Genomic DNA, 6,249 nt, shown 5'->3' on the forward strand with positions numbered 1-6,249 from the left:
GTAATTCTTATTGACCTTAAAGATTTTTTTTAAAAAGGTGTTAAGCTAATGGCATTAATAAAGTGTTATCATCATTAATGTTTCCTTGTAATTCTGCAGGGCAAATAGCTAGTAGCTCATTGACATTAAAAGTCTCTGTGATTTGATTCGGTCTCCCAGACTTGAAGGATATGATTAAATTAGTTTCTACAGAATAGATGGCTGCTGTGTTCCTCTGGTTCCTTTCCTCCCCCTGACAACTAGACTCAATGTCAGCATTGAGTCTTATGCATCTCATGTGAACTCCATTGTGCAAAGTTTCAAAAGCCAGTAGTGTCAGAGAGAACCTCATGTGCTTATAAATAAATTCACAGATTAATTTACTATCAGTTTTGAACAATTAGGGTTTCTGAGCTCAGTCATTCTTCTAAAAATATTTATTGAAAAATGAAATCTGACAAGAAGAAAGGGTTAAACATTCTGCAAAATGAATAACCCACAGAAGACATGTGGGGAGATAATGTTTGTGTTTCTGTGTATTTACATATGTATAGTAGGGCGGACATGTACTCAACAGTCCCTGTCTATGCTGTATTCTGATAATTCAGAGGTCAAAAGAACATCCTATTATGTAAATGAATTGTAAACATGGGATATTTCAGTATTCATCTCTCTTTGAAATGTAATGTGAATGGTGGAGGAACAAGCAAATAGTATTATATTAATTCGTATAGCTAAGTACCGGTGATGGACCTCCTTCAAAGTCTTCCTAATTACCTTCTCTTCCCTGAAGAATTCCAACTTGACAGAAGACATGAAATTGTATAAAAGATCCTTGGGTCCTGATTCTGTCATCTCAGATCTGCTTAGACTTCATCAGGAGAAGTTTGAGTCACAAGACTGAGGTCCCAGTTATGCTGATTCGCATAACTCCCCTCAACCCCCTCCCCACCTACTCTCCCCTCCACCCCCGAGCACGCCACATCCCCACTCCTCCACCTACCTCCCAGCATTTCCATCCGGCCGCTGCCAAACAGCTGTTTGGCGGCATGCTGGGAGGGAGGGAAGAAGCGGAAATGTGGCACGCTCAGGGGAGGAGGTGGAGAAGAGGCGGGGCAGGGACAGGGACTTGGGGAAGGGGGTGGAATGGGGGCAGGGACTTTGGGGAAGGGATGGAATGGGTGCAGGGAGGGCGGTGCAGGGGGGGTAGCGCACCCACTGGGAACAGTGGAAGTCGGCACCTATGCTGGTACACCCTGAATAGGAGATTTGGACATTGGACTATGACCTATGGATTGAATTCTAAAGGAACTCTTTTCAACTACGAAGCTCACTATCTCTGATATGAATCTGCACTTCAATGACTTGAACTCATGTCTGTATGTATATTGATCTTTTTACCATACTCTCTCTCTTTTGTTTTTTAATAAATTTTAGTTTAGTTAATAAGAATTTGCTGTAGCGTATATTTGGGTAAGATCTGAAACATTCATTAACCTGGAAGGTAATGTGTCCAATCCTTTGGGATTGGTAGAACCTTTTCTTTTATATAATGAAATAAGATTTACAGAAATTTTCATCATATTTGACTTGGGTACCTGGATGGAGGCCTGAGGCTGGATCACTTTAAGGGAACTGTGTTGTTTGGACTTCTGAATAACCAGTAAGGTAATAAAGAAGCTGTTTTATGCTGCCTTGGTGAATCTAAGTATTGGAATATCCACCAGCTTTATGGGGATTGTCTGCCCCCTTCTTTACAATTTACCCTAATTGAGTGACTATAGGTGGCTCTCCACTAGGACCACGGACACAGCAGATATTATTTTCTTTACCTCAGATTTTAAATCACTTTTATAATAAATAAAAATGTTACATTAGCTACAGTACCTTTTGTCATAAAAGATCCCCAAACTCTTTATAAATGCTAAATCATGGAGTAATTGAAACCACTAAATATGTTGATGTCACAAAAGTCCTTACCTAGCATTGCTGATGATCGCATATATTTTCAGAAGTCCTTGATTAGACTACTTCCATTTATGTGCCTAAGTACCAGTAGGAGACTAAGGGCTTGTCTACACTGGCAATTTATAGCGCTGCAACTTTCTCGCTCGGGGGTGTGAAAAAACAAGTCCCTGAGCGCAGCAAGTTTCAGCACTGTAAAGCACCACTGTAGACAGTGCATCAGCGCTGGGAGCCACGCTCCCAGAGCTGGTAGTTACATCCCTCAAGGAGGTGGTTTTTTTTAGAGCGCTGTGGTCACACACAAGCCATGTTAAAGCACTGCTGCAGGCAAGACTCAGTCTAGAGATAACGCGGTTAGTTCAATCAGGGAGGATGAGGCCCTCTTCTAGCAGTTGAGGTTTGAACACCAAGAGAAGAGAAACTGCTTCTGTAGTTGGATAGCCATTCACAGTCTTTGTTTAATCCTGAGCTGATGGTGTCAAATTTGCAAATGAACTGAAGCTCAGCAGTTTCTCTTTGAAAAGAGGTTTGAAGTTGAAACCCCCCACCCCTCATAAAAAAAAGTTTAGGCAAAAGCCCTCCTGACCCTTTTGAGTTCGATAGTGGTGGGAAAAAATGAATTTGTACTATTATCAGATATTGACTTTTTTTGGGTCTGTAGCAAAAACAGCTGTAGTTTGTAAATTGAAATCTTCATAGCAGAACAATGTATTGCAGAATACAGAGTAGCAGCTGTATTAGTCTGTATCCATACAAAGAACAGGAGTACTTGTGGCACCTTAGAGACTAACACATTTATTTGAGCATAAGCTTTCGTGGGCAAGAACCCACTTCCTGGGATCCGATGAAGTGGGCTGTAGCCCACGAAAGCTTATGCTCAAATAAATGTGTTAGTCTCTAAGGTGCCACAAGTACTCCTGTTCTTTTTGCAGAATAGCTGGTCTAGAAAAAAATAATTATTTTAAAAAGTAATGAACACTTGAAAATCATGTACTGAGAATTCATAGCAGCGTTTTGCAGAGATGGAATGGCATAAAGATGGTATTTTCTGTGTTGATAGATGATCTCTTCTTATGTTCAGATAAAGATCCAGGGTGAAATCCTCACACAACTGAAGTCAATGGCAAAGCTCCTATTGACTTCAATGGGGCCAGGATTTCATCTGTTGATATGCTAAGATCCACCATCTGCCTTTGATACCATTGATCATGAGATGTTGCTGACTTGCCTGTGGCCCATAGCGGGCGTAGATAGGCTGCACTTTGGATCTCTCCCTTTTTTGCTGAGTATTTCTGCTCATTATCCCCAAAGGTGATGCCATAGGTCTATCACATGGGGCCATTGGGAAGTTATTTCTTTAGTTTGTTTCTTAATTTCTCAATTTGTGACCTTAGCTGCTGTGAAATGAGCATTTGAGCTGCAGTGACCAGGACAATTTTCTTTCATGGCCAGGAAGTTGCAACTTTTCTTTTGTATGCAACTCTTCTGCCAGGTGGAGTTGGCAGCAACAAAGGTCAGGTTCAATATCTAATTGTTTCTTTTCAACAATACAACACAGAACCAGCTTGAGCCTCCACCAATAACGTGGGAAAATTACACACCATCCCTGGCAGCGTCTAAGAGGCGATACTTCCCCTCTCACAAGCACAGAGTCTGAGTGTAGAAAAGAAACTTTTAATGGAAGGTGGGAAGTCGCCTGGCGTTAATTAGGGAAAATGCCGCTAGCAGGATTCATGATCTGCACTGGCTGCCTATTTGTTTCCAGATGAAATTTAAAATGTTTGTTTTTTGACTTGTGTATCCATTTATAGCTTGGGATGAGTCTATGTGAGAGCCACCTCTGTCCTTTTTCCACACAGCCACCTTTGCAATTAGCAGAGGGCTTCAAGCTTTAACTGAGGGGGTTTCCAAGACAGGAGGCCTCTGCTGTAGAATTAATGCCCAACTTTGCTTGTTCCAAAATCTGTCTTTGTTTTTTGGTTTTGTTTTTTTAATGTCATGCTATTGTAGGTAGGTGGGATACTGTTTGGCCTTCAAATTTATTTTTGGTTGGTTATTTTCTTTCTCCGTAGATGAGAATAAGCTATTGTTTCTATGAGTGTAGAGTATTGGATGAGATGATCGGTTACCCCAAGGAGCTAGATTCTGAATAGTATTGCAGCCCTTTGATTGGAGGAGCTGAGAGATTTTTCAGTGTTGGATATATATTTCAAAAAGTAAAATATTAGTATAGAATGAACTCTAAGCCTGCCATCATTGATGAGTACGGCTGCGAGTTTGTCATGGAAGTCACGGATTCTGTGATTTTCCAGGACCTCTGTGACTTCTGCAGTGGCCGGTGTGGCTGGCCTGGGGGCCACCTGAGCAGCTTGGGCAGCCCCTGGGCCAACCACACCAGCCGTTGCTGGGGCAGTCTCGGGCTACTGCTCCCCCAGCAGCAGAAGTTTGGGTGTGTGTGGGAGGGGGCTCAGGGCTGGGGGTTGGGGCACAGGAGGGGGGTGAGGGCTCTGGGCAGTGCTTACCTTGAGGGGTGCGTGCCAGCCCTGCCAAATCCCCCCCCCCCCAGCACCAGTGAGAGTCCTAGCCCACCCCCCGAGCACCTGCAGTGCCCCCCAGACCACCCCCCTAAGCATCTGTGGTGCTCCCCGGGTGCCACCCCCCCATGAGCACTCCCCACCCAAGATTTAGTCAGGGGTATTTAGTACAAGTCATGGACAAGTAACAGGCCGTGAATTTTTGTTTAGTGCCCGTGACCTGTCCATGACTTTTACTAAAAATACCTGTGACTAAAATGTAGCCTTATTGATGAGGTATAACACAACTGCTCTTGTTAAACAAAAACAGTTTCTATGTCCATAACCTACCTTATCTTGCCAATGCACTTTTGTTTGTGCATCAGCATCATTGACTGAGGCCAGCACAACTGTTACAGAGCCAGAAGGGGGAGCACAAGTACAGCACATTGAGCCAAATTTTACCTTCATCTCTCACTGAAGTCAATATAAGTTATATCCCTGTTTCCAAAGCCAGAATTTGCCCCATTTTGTTTATGTGCAGGAAGGTCTGCCAAACTCGTGGCTATACACTTATATTTTAGCATCTCTTTGTCATGAAGTTGTAGATTACAATCAAGCTTGAAGATTTTTTCTGATTACATTGTAACAGCTTTAATGTCATGTTTGGACCTAAAATGTTCACATTGTCAAGTCATGTGGTGCTGATTCCGTGGGTGCTCCAGCCCTGGCGCACCCACGGAAAAAAATTAGGGGTGCTTAGCACCCACTGGAAGCCAGCTCCCCCCAGAGCCTCCCTCCCGCCACGATCAGCTATTCCGCTGTGTGCAGGAGGTGCTGGGAGGGGGGGAGAGGGAGGAGCGGGGACAGGTTGTTCTTGGAAGAGGGGGCAGAATGTGGTGACGACACAGGAAAGGAAACAGAACGCCAGGTCTGTGGTAGCTAGAGAGCTTTAAAAGCCTCAAGCAAAAAGCCTCCCAGGAAAACTTTTCCTGGGGTTTTTATTTCTCTCCTTGCTTTGTTTACAACACTTCTTAGTGGTTACATTCCTGCGCATAGAAAAGCCAGGCAGTATACATGCACATAAGATAACGAACCATCTCTTGAGCGCGTGAACACCAGCTGCGAGGGAACAATCAAATCAGCCAAATAAGTTTCCCAAACACAAACGCTGGATTGAAGGTCACTCCTGCCTCGTTGCCATGGGGGCAGTTTGCCGCGCCCGTGGGCTGGCGATTCGGGAGCTATGCATTCCTACAGCAGAACTGGGTGGGAAGTGGTGGGGCGGGGGTGGAGTGGGAGTGGGAAATGATTGGGTGGGGGCTTGGGAGAAGGGGTTGGGTGGGGGCAGGGCCTGGGGCAGAGCAGGGGGTTGAGCACCCCTGTTACTCAGAGGAAGCCGGTGCCTGTGGTAGGCACTACCCTGATACTGTCGTGACTGGTGCTCTATTGGTATTCAAGAGCTGCTGCAGAACCTAAGAGGCCCACCTTAGGGAGTCAGTGACTAAAATTCAAATATATTTTTTTTTCTGTGTAACTAAGACTCAGGAGGTCAGTTGAGAGCTCATTGTGGGCACCAAGATGTGCAGTTGCCTTCTGTATTTGGGAGAAGGCATATTCAAACTCTGTACATGGGAGAAGGTTGGTTTATGACAAATAGAGACTATGTAAATATTCTTTGAAAAAAGTTAAGCCTTAAAAGATATCTCCTCCCTAATACTATTGGTGGTGTCTGGTTGTTCCTCGAAGGAGGAAGCAGGGATAAGGACCACCCATCTTACTGAACTCTTGA

This window comes from Malaclemys terrapin, chromosome 1 (assembly GCF_027887155.1).
Source record: "Malaclemys terrapin pileata isolate rMalTer1 chromosome 1, rMalTer1.hap1, whole genome shotgun sequence".
NCBI classification, from domain to species: Eukaryota; Metazoa; Chordata; order Testudines; family Emydidae; genus Malaclemys; species Malaclemys terrapin.